This window comes from Sinohyriopsis cumingii, chromosome 5 (assembly GCF_028554795.1).
Source record: "Sinohyriopsis cumingii isolate HCF-2022 chromosome 5, ASM2855479v2, whole genome shotgun sequence".
In the NCBI taxonomy this organism is placed as follows: domain Eukaryota; kingdom Metazoa; phylum Mollusca; class Bivalvia; order Unionida; family Unionidae; genus Sinohyriopsis; species Sinohyriopsis cumingii.
The window spans coordinates 49371400-49381685 of NC_142965.1; the positions used below are offsets into that span (position 1 = coordinate 49371400).

The following is a 10286-nucleotide window of genomic DNA, read 5'->3' on the forward strand; positions in this document are numbered from 1 at the left end:
TTTTTTTTTTTTAAAACAACCGAAAGTCAGAATTGTATTTGCAGGTATATGCATTGCCTTGTTTCAGTACCATCCACTTGCAGATAAAAAATATTCCTCTTAAACACGCTATTATTAGCATGTGCCAACAACATGTGTGAAATAGATATTTGCAGCCAAAGAATGGATTTATTTATCAAGACATGAATAAAATAAATGTTTCACCAAAGTACAGATAGACATGTTCAATTTAGACTCTGCCCTTTAGGCAATCATCCTCATTTTTCATCTTTAGTGCAAGAAAATTTTCTCCATGTCACCTATAAGGTGCATATACAAAGACGTAAGTAAATAATGACAGAAGATCATTACAGCTGTCATTACAGTGAATCAAGTGTATTCCATTCATACTGATTGTGCTTATTTCCAAATATGCATGAGGTGATGAATTTCATTGGCTGACTGAAATGTCCTACTGATTTTGATTGGCTTCAGCACATGGATGATCATTGATACAAAATGTCATAAGATTAATTCCTCAGTGAAAACACTACTGCATTTATTTCCAAAGTAGTGTATGGGAAAGAAAAATTAACTCAGTTATCCAAAATATATCCTAGAGGGGAACAGTTAATCAGGCATGAGGAATTCAAATACCAGTATGGAAGGCTTGCAACAGAAGGGCTGAAAAGGATCATTTCAGGTTGTGAATTTTTTTAATAAATCCTTAATTTTAATTTTTTAATTTATTTTAATTTCTATATTATATAATTTAATTTAGTCATTTCTGAGTGAGACTTAAGCTAGTCTCCATATCAACTAAGGTAAACATACCCTGCACATAGGATATGATTATTTTAGTTGATAGAAAACCATGCTGTACTCTGTGACTACAAAAACTGATTCAAAGCATATAATTCTAGAAAATTTAATTTTTGTTGCAAAAATTAATAAATGAACAACAGAAGTGACTGATAATGTATTTGAATCCTTCAATAAACAACAAACAGGTAAAGTTCTTTCTAAATGAACTCACTTTATTAACCATTAGGGGCCATTTGGGCCCCAACCTTATTCCAGATTGGAATGAACAATGGCTAGGTTAGCTGATAATTTAAAAAGCATGTTTGGATTCATATTTTTTTCTAAACTGCAGGCAGATTTAATAGAATAGATCAGTAATCAACTGGTTTGTTCTGAGTAGCTGGAGATTTGATAGTGTCTCCTCTACTAAATTTCTTTCCTCCAAGTTTGCAACATATTCAAGAACGTTCTAGTTTCTTAGCAATTGTGTTTTCTTGTAAAAAAATTTTTCAAAGTCCAGATTGGATGTGGCCCATTGTTTACTTGTCATATTATGTATACCATAATGTACATGGAGTTAATGCAGACTTATGTGTTTTACAACTGTTTCAAGAAGTCAATCAAATTCAGCTTAATTACATATAATAAAATTGATGATTACTTACACCTGAGTTGTACTTTGTCCTGTTTAATGAAGTAAATTAAAACGTTTATTTAAATGTTTGGGTGCTTAATGCCATTTTAGGGGGACTCGCAATAAAGAAAAGAAATTTTATTTTACATTTAATATTTGAAACAATAAAAATACATGTTCTGAAGAACTGGTAACTAAACAGTAAAACTAGCAAGTCAGCCATTGTATTTCAGCTCATGAACTAGTACCTATTCATAGTAACCCACATAATTACAAATCCTACTAACTATAGACATTACACACTGGAGGAAATCAAAAGCTAAAAACAAAACTGGACAATTAAGATAATGGTGAGGTCAAGTCTCTTTTCCAACGTAACTTGTCTTGGACAAAATGGCTGAGAAAGCAATTTGTAAAGCACTGCACACAATTGCTTAGACTATAGTTATATAAATTTATCATATTATTTTAATATACAGCTCAAACTTACCGAAATGCATTTAAGAAATCTATCTGCCCCGGAAATCTATTTTCCATGGAAAATCCGGAACGATATCCGCGATTTCTGTTACTTTCGTTATCGCAAATAGTCTGGTTCCCTGATTCGTATGATCTCTGCGTTGCACTCCATTTTAAGGGGGTGCTGATAAGTTGTTATGTACTTTTGAGACAGTGACGTATGTAAGGAGAAGTTGTGTACATTTGAAACATATACAGTGGAGAGAATGTTGGCATGCCTCTGTTGTATTCTGATGTAATGTGGTTAACATTTCTTTGGATACTGAACTTATGGAAGTTGTACATGAACTAAGCACACTGCTAAATAAAAAATGACTACTCCCATGTGATTAAATAAGAGCCTGAATCTGTCTAAAGTAAACTATCTCTAGCACCTTTTAAAATAGGGGAAATGAATTTTGCCAAACTAGACAATACCACCTTCTGAAAATACAATAGATGAATTACCAAATATATAAAATGCAACAAAAAATGTTTGTTAAAAATCGTATATTTTTTTTTTATTTATTTATTTTATTTATTTTTTTACAATTTAGTAAAAGTCCCGGAAGTGAAAATGACCAAGTGGAGCTAGCAGTTTTTGAAAGATGCACATTTGGAGTAAGGCCAAGCTATATCCTCTATAACCCATATTACACCCATCAATCATACACCAAAATAAGGGGAATTAAAGGTTCTTTGAATAATACCTAAGATATGCAAGGTCTTTTTTAAATAGCCAGCGAATTAACCCGGAGAAATTCTTTTTTCTTCAAAATTCTAATCTATGTAAAATACGAAACTCTAGAGCGCCACCTTTACGTATAGCAGAGTCAAGGCAGGAAGCATACGAAGCAGAGAACCAGACTATATCGCAAACATCGTTCGGATAACTTCGGCTATTTCTACGAGACAAATATTTTAGTTATTATCCTTGGTATTGGCCTCGAAGTTGCGAATGCGCAAATTCCTAATGTTAAAGGACTCACGGTACTAATTCAGTTCCCATAGTAAACCTATGCAAACACCATGATAATAAAAATTCAATAACTTAAAATTTTTGAGTGCTCATGATCAAACCTAAATTTATCAGTATAAATGAAACCTGGATGTCAGCTTCTGCGTCGAGGAAAGTATATGAGCCGTGGCATTTTCTGGACCTCCGTGTGTTTGAAACATGTGCTTTCAATTCCGCACCAAAGAGTCAGGTGCTAATTTTAGTAGTGAGTGTTCCAAACTCAAGACCGTTAAAGGACTGAAATTCCAACAATATAACAATGTCTCTATTTTTTTCACTTACAACTAGGAAAAGCTCTCAAAAGATTATTTTGCCTAAAACATAACTTACATTATTAACCAATCCTTTTCACCCAAACCCATATACTCTATTTTATTCTTTTCTTCACCCATTTCCAGGCTGGTTCCAATTTTTCCATATCATTAGTACCGTGTGTCCTAAAGAATGTGTTTTGTACCACTAGAGTCAATCGGAATGCCTTCGGCCTTTTCCGTCATGTCGAGAAAGAAACCCCGATATCATTCGCATCGGGTACCCTTGGATAACCCACGACGCAGGGTACCAGGATGATGTAATTCGTCGCCATAGAGAACTATATCCAGAACTAGTTTCGTTTACATGCGACGGACGGAGACAAAGTCACATTCTTGGCCTTTGATATCCTTACATATGTCGTACATTTCGAAAGAGATGAATCAAAAAACATATCAAACTGATATATATTCCAACAACTACTTCGAGGTTAATTCACCACCTGACAGAAATGGCTCGGCTATTTTCCGATCGCACTGGAGTCTGTAAATGAAATACGACGAAAATTTGCCGGTACCTTCTGCGATTAGTTTTCGCTTCGATTGTCTGATACTTCCACTCCCAAATGAAACATTACATGGAATTACAAAACCACTTTCGATTTTGACGCATGGCATTTTCGGGAAAGATTACGTCACTTACTAAAAACGACATTTAAGTTATATATATATATATATTACTGATACACCCACTTTCCGAGGTGTCCTCTTTTTCGAAAGTTCAAATATGGTATCCCTAATTTATTTTGATGTTGTGGGTACATTGTAAGTACAACGGCAGTATGTATGGATGTATGTATGTACGGACGGACGGACATAGAGACGTACGTGTATGTATGTATGTGGTTTAGCGACATATTAGCACAACTGTGGCTATATTGTGCCTAGACCAACAAGATGTTTTCCGCCTTTGATTTTTTCGGACATGACCAGCCCTCGTGTGTAGTCAGGGGGTGGCCGAGTGGTCCAAAGTGCTTGCTTTTATCAATCCCTGCCATCCACCTCTCTCCGCTAGGGTCTAGTCTCTGGCTCAGCCAGTACTGGTGTGTGAGAAAACTTGCCAGCAGCTTCCCATGGATGGGTGGTTCTTACCAGAGGCGTAGCTGGGGGGGGGGGGGGGGGGGGGCAGGGGGGTACATATGTCCCCGAGCGCCAAGGTACGGGGCGCCAAAATGAGGTTTACAACGTTACATTATAATAAGTAAACAAGGGTAATATTCAAAAATGTGATTAAACGGGGAGGGGGCTGGGGCGCCAATTTTATAGTTCGTCCCCGGGCGCAAAATATCATAGCTACGCCTCTGGTTCTTACCGGGGTTTTCCCGTGTTCTTCCTTCATTATTTATAACGGCCGCCATGTATAGCCTATCGTCTGCTGAAAAATGGCGTTAAGCACACAAAAGTCAGTAAATCAAATTATCATCTCTCTCTCTCTCTCTCTCTCTCTCAGATTCCAACTAGCAACGAATTAGAACCCCTTTAGCTGTTTCTTAACATCGGTATTATTATCCCATAGCTTTCTTTGCACCAGCAGTAAGTAATACAGTGTTGCGAATGAGGTGTGTCCCATGTTAAATAGGGTTGAAAATGTATAGGTATCATCGGGTAATTTATATAGGCGCCATGTTGAACGGTATGATTTAGAACAGTGAGCATAAGGCGACGATCTGCGCTCAAAGGTAAATACAATAGTACGTCATATGTTTCAACAAGAGGAGGCTGTTAATAAGTGTGTGTGTGTTTGTGTACGCGCGAGTGTGTGTTTGTGTACGCGCGAAAGCACAAACGGCGATCGAGTTAAAGCGTTTGTATAAAAATAAGTAAATACCATTATTTCAAAATGAACGTTTTTAATAAGTCTGCTCAAAATGTTGAGGAAGGATTAGAGCTGGTCCCTTCCTTTTCATGTACGAAATATCAAACCCGAACTGTGTCTTACCTGACCCAGATGGGCCTATAATAATCATTCGAACAGAATTTGGTAGCACTGAGTTATGTTTAATTGGCTCTCGTCGCTTTGACGCAGAAAAGTCAGTAATCTCCATTAGATATATCATAAAAATAATATGGATTTATATTGTGTGAAATGCCGAGCACGTACCCCAACTGTGGATATGACAACAATTACAACAAAAAATAATCGACAAGCGCTTACAGGCAAGTGTGAACGATGTGGCACAAAAAAGTTTAAATTTATTTTTTTTTAAAAAGGAGGTGATATCGCAGCCAATTTAGCCAAGTTACCAGGAAGACCGTGGGCTAAATACCCAGGAGAAAAACATCTTCCAGGATATAATTACTGTGGTCCAGGAACCCGACTTGATATCAGACTTGATGCTCAGGATCAGCCAAATCCAGGTGAGTATCCGATAAATGCTATTGATAAGGCGTGTCATGCGCATGATGTAGCTTACCGAAGCAAGGATTTGCAACAGCGCCATCTCGCGGACTTGAAATTAATTCATGCGTTAAATGCCATCACTGATAAATCTTTCAAAGAAAAGTTAGCATCCTGGTTGATAAAATCCGCAATGAAAGGTAAATTAGCGCTAGGTACTGGTATATAATGGAGTCGATTTATTATTCCCCAAGTGGATATTGGAGAGGTAGCGCAGCAATTAGTAAACTCGCTGAAGCAGCAAAAGTTACAAAAGTTACTGCTAAAAATTGGTTATCCCGACAGGCAATATGGCAAATTTATCTGCCGCGTCCTAAACAAATTCACTTTGCACATTTCGATGTTAGTGTACCAAATGAGGTTCATCAGGCTGATATATTATTTCTGCCACATGATACTATCCGAAGACATACATACAAGTACACGTTAACTGTAGTTGATGTTGCAAGAAAATACAAAGATGCTGAACCGTTAACGACTAAAACAGCATCTGAGGTTGCTTCTGCGTTTAAACGAATTTATCAACGTGGTCTGCGATGGCCAAATTTATTACAAGTTGATCCTGGCAATGAATTTCAGGGTGCAGTATCATCACTGATGAAACAACATAGCGTCACCATCAGACGAGGACATACTGAAATTCATCGCGATCAGGCAATTGTTGAGCGATTCAATCGAACACTTGCTGAGCGGTTATTTGGATATCAATACGCGAAGGAATTTATTCAGGATACGAGATCGCGCGAATGGGTTGCAAGATTACCAGACGTGATAGCTGCACTAAATAATGAGATTACACGAACAACCAACAAGAAACCTGCCATCGCGATCACAAAAAAACATACCCGTACGACGTGATTCTTTAGCACAGCCGATACTGGGTGATGTTACAGTTAGATATTTATATGAACCGGGTGAACTTGAAGGTGGTAAACGAAGAGCGACTGATCCTATTTGGAGTGTTACCACACACAAGATATCCACCGTGACAAGATCGTCAGGCAGACCAGCGATCTACAGGTCGGATTCAACTGCTCCTCAACGTGGATTCACACGTGAGCAATTACAAGTAATTCCCGAGGACACACAATTACCACCCCGATCACTTAACTAGCACCCCGACGTCGATTGCACTCAAGACAGGTCAACATGATATTATCACGTGTATGACCGCGATTGTTATCTTTTCTGTCTACGGTAAATTGTCTTGAATTTTTATTCGAATACTGCCATAGCATTATACAATTACAGCTCGCGCAGTGATTATTCTGCTGTTGTTTTAACTCAATAATAAATTCAACATCAAGATCAAAGTCGCGATTATTTTTTTTGTCACTCTGTTTGTAACCGGCGAGTTTTTTTCTTATTATGTCGCTGTTGTTTTCATTATTAATTTTATCAGCTATTGAATCTTCCAAGACAATTCTTCGCAGTTGAGATATTCTTCTGACTCTGGACACAGCCAAGTAGACTAAGTTTGACCATTCGATTCGATCATCAACAATCCAGACAGTTGTATCACTGATAGTTAGTCCTTGAGATGAATGAATTGTCATTGCGTATCCTAGCGTCCACGGGGATTTATTCATTTTTAGTGCATCTTTGACAGTATTAATATCAACTAACACAATATCATTCAGTACTAAATTCTGTTTCTCTGTTTTCCCAGGAATATCAACATCTATATTCTGTAACCGCGTATCAGCTGGTCTATAACATAACGGCACTGGCAACATTGGAAACTTTTCTTGTTGTAATTGAAATAACTGCTGTTGAAGTGTGTCTCTGACTATCTTTCTACTTGCCACTATCAAATCGTCTGGTTTCCACGAGCTCCAAAAGTCGCTCATCGAAGTTTCAGGAATCATCTCGCGCGTAATTTCACATTGAATTTTATTCGGTTGTAATCTGATTAATGTTTTAAATTCTTTCAACGTTGCATCAAGTGCTCTATGATCATCAGACACTTCTTCATAATAATCAACAAAATCTTTTAACCAATCATGTGGAGATGCGCCAACAAACGGAGGTGGTTGACCGTGATCGCCGCACATAATCACTGCAGTATTTTTCGTTAGAAGCCAAACAAGAAATGTTTTTAATGTTTCCAAGGGCACCGTACATATCTCATCCCAAATTATTTTCTCGGGAATATATTTTGTTCCCATTCGATCTGACGTCCACACACCGCCGCTGTATTTGAAAAAGCTGTGATAAGTACAAGAATTGACTCCTCGTTGTTTCATCTCCCTGGCAAGCCTGTGTGTAGGTGTTAGCACAATCATATCCGATTTTCCAAATAATTCAATCGCTCCAGTTGTCTTACCAGACCCACCCGGCCCGTTCAAATAAACAGTTTTGTGTCTAGTGATTGGATCATGCACAGATGGGAACATTGACTTTGTCGTCGACATTTCTGATAATTTACAATAATCATCCTTAATTGCAACATCAGCGAATTCACAATATTCGTGTAACATCTCCGTTTTTATTCTCCACGAATTCCATTCATCGTTGCTTGTAAAAGCCAATGATTCTAAGTATCTTTTATTGATATAAAATGAATCCGTTGCAACTCTAACTGCGGTGTCAGGAAATCGATTTATCATTGATAGCAAATTTATAGAAACATAAGCCAGCATTGAAGATCTTAGATGTGTGTATTGAGGCGATTCTCCGTCGATATAACTTACAATTGTGCCCAACTTTTTCCCGTCGGACAAGAACACATCCTCCCGATTACAAAATATATTGGGGCCCCGAGTGGCCGAGTGGTCTAAAGCGCTCTTCGTTACGGATCACTGCCATCTCAGCTCTGTCTGCGGAGGTTCGAGTCTAAGATTCAGCCAAAGCTTGCCAGTAGCTTCTCGTGGGTCGGTGGTTCTTACCGGGGTTTTCCGGTTTCTTCCTCCGCCATTAATACTGGCCGCCATGTATGGCCTATCGTGCTGAAAGATGGCGTTAAACCCCACAACAACAACAACAACAACAAAATATATTTCTCGCAACAGCGTCAGCAATTATAAAATCCAATTCAGCATCATCGATAATCAGTCGCGAGTGATGTAGTTTGTGATCATATGCAGCACCTTGAGTAAATTTACCGATTATTCTTCGTCCGAGATCTTTTGCTGCTTTTTCCCTATTGCTAAGTTTGATCTTGAGAACTTTAGGAGCTTCTTTAATAATGACATCCATCGGGGTATTTGGACTCTCTCGTGCATACTCGCTAATAACTTCATCTACACTGACACGCTCCGGTGTTGGCAACCAAACTGAGGTCTGCGGTTGATTTGATATGATTGCTTCACTGACAGTCAACGATACCAGTATTCGACTGTCAAGCATATATCGCAATAACACTATTGGTACCCAGCGCTTTTCACTGAAGTGTCTGCCAAACCAAACATAACAGCACGGATGAAGTCCCACGGCAAATTCAAACGAAGTCACATGAGCAAATCCTGTCAGGTCAAAGTCGGGTAAAGGACCGTTTATAGCAGCTCGTGTCATCGAGTTCGTGGGATGTCCAAATCGTTTAAAGTACTCGCGACACTCGCCCATCCCGAGAAAGCTTCCTGCGTAGCAAGCAATCATATCCACGGAGATCATATCCCGGTAGTCATACCGGGTATTCCACAACCCGCCATGCCCATACTCGACACAACTTAATTGTATATCCGAAAGAAACTGACTTTGGGTTGGTCTCCACGAATTTCTTTCTCTTGCGGCGTGAGCGGCAACACTTGGAACTGTAAAACAATTAACCATTAACTGCTCAATGTTTTCTTTCACATATTTCTCTGCGAGTTTTTTCATTTGTTGTTGCAACGACTCCGTCCGGTATAATTCACCGTTGGGTTTTACAAATTGATCATATTCGCCATCTTCGGAACTCTTAAATAACCACACTGACACAGGGTCGGTTTTACTCAGTGTGTAAATAACATCAAATATGTTTTCCGAGTAAAGTTTTACAACACGATCTCGTGGAAATAATGTAACTGCATCAGTCCAGGCATGAGAGTTATGATCAATAATTTCAATTGGTGATCCTGACTTTTTATAATGCTTCGAATTATATAATATTTCCCCGGTTAGTGTTTTTACTGTTATTGAAAATTTTAATTTACTTGATAGCACAGCAACATCATTTATTGATGCTGCAGTATCCTTGACTTGCTCAGCCCATGCTGATATTTTTTCACGTCGCAGATCGGTTAAACCGTTTCCTCGTTTTGCGTTTTTAAAATGTTCCATTACTCGCTCGGCTACACAATTCAGCCCCGACATTGACTTTGTCAATGTTGACGAAGTCGTCAACGACGAAGTCATTAATGACGAAGTCATTTTCATCGGGGTGAGTTTATCAATTTTTGTTTTTTTTACCAGATAGATTCCATAAACGACTGAGGTCACAGGATACGCTCGAGCGTAATATGGTTTATCAATCCCGGTCAGCATTCCTGGTTTGGAATCTTTACTTAACAGAATGGTCTTTCCGTTAGCAAGAAGAGGGTCGAGTTTGTCACGGATAATCCACGTATCGGAATCTGCTTACACAATAAATTTTATTCTGAAAAAATATTTCTTACCGCGTTGATGTTTATCAAGGGGAAGATAATCAATAATTGTTTTTGCTCG

The 10286-nt window shown here is 38.4% G+C and overlaps 1 protein-coding gene across 4 annotated transcripts in view; it reads right to left on the reverse strand.

The window, feature by feature from the left end:
• Nucleotides 1-3852, reverse strand: part of LOC149799126 (uncharacterized) — a 28196-nt gene extending 24344 nt beyond the window's left edge. Inside the window, exon 1 of one of the 4 annotated variants that reach the window (XM_089958172.1) lies at nt 3763-3852. The gene's annotated coding sequence lies outside the window, so the exon portion shown is untranslated. Of the gene's footprint in view, nt 1-1907; nt 1997-3687 lie in introns of those variants that run through there. The other 3 variants (XM_089958174.1, XM_089958173.1, XM_089958175.1) reach the window with 3 other exon arrangements.
• Between the last annotated feature and the right edge of the window lie 6434 nt (nt 3853-10286).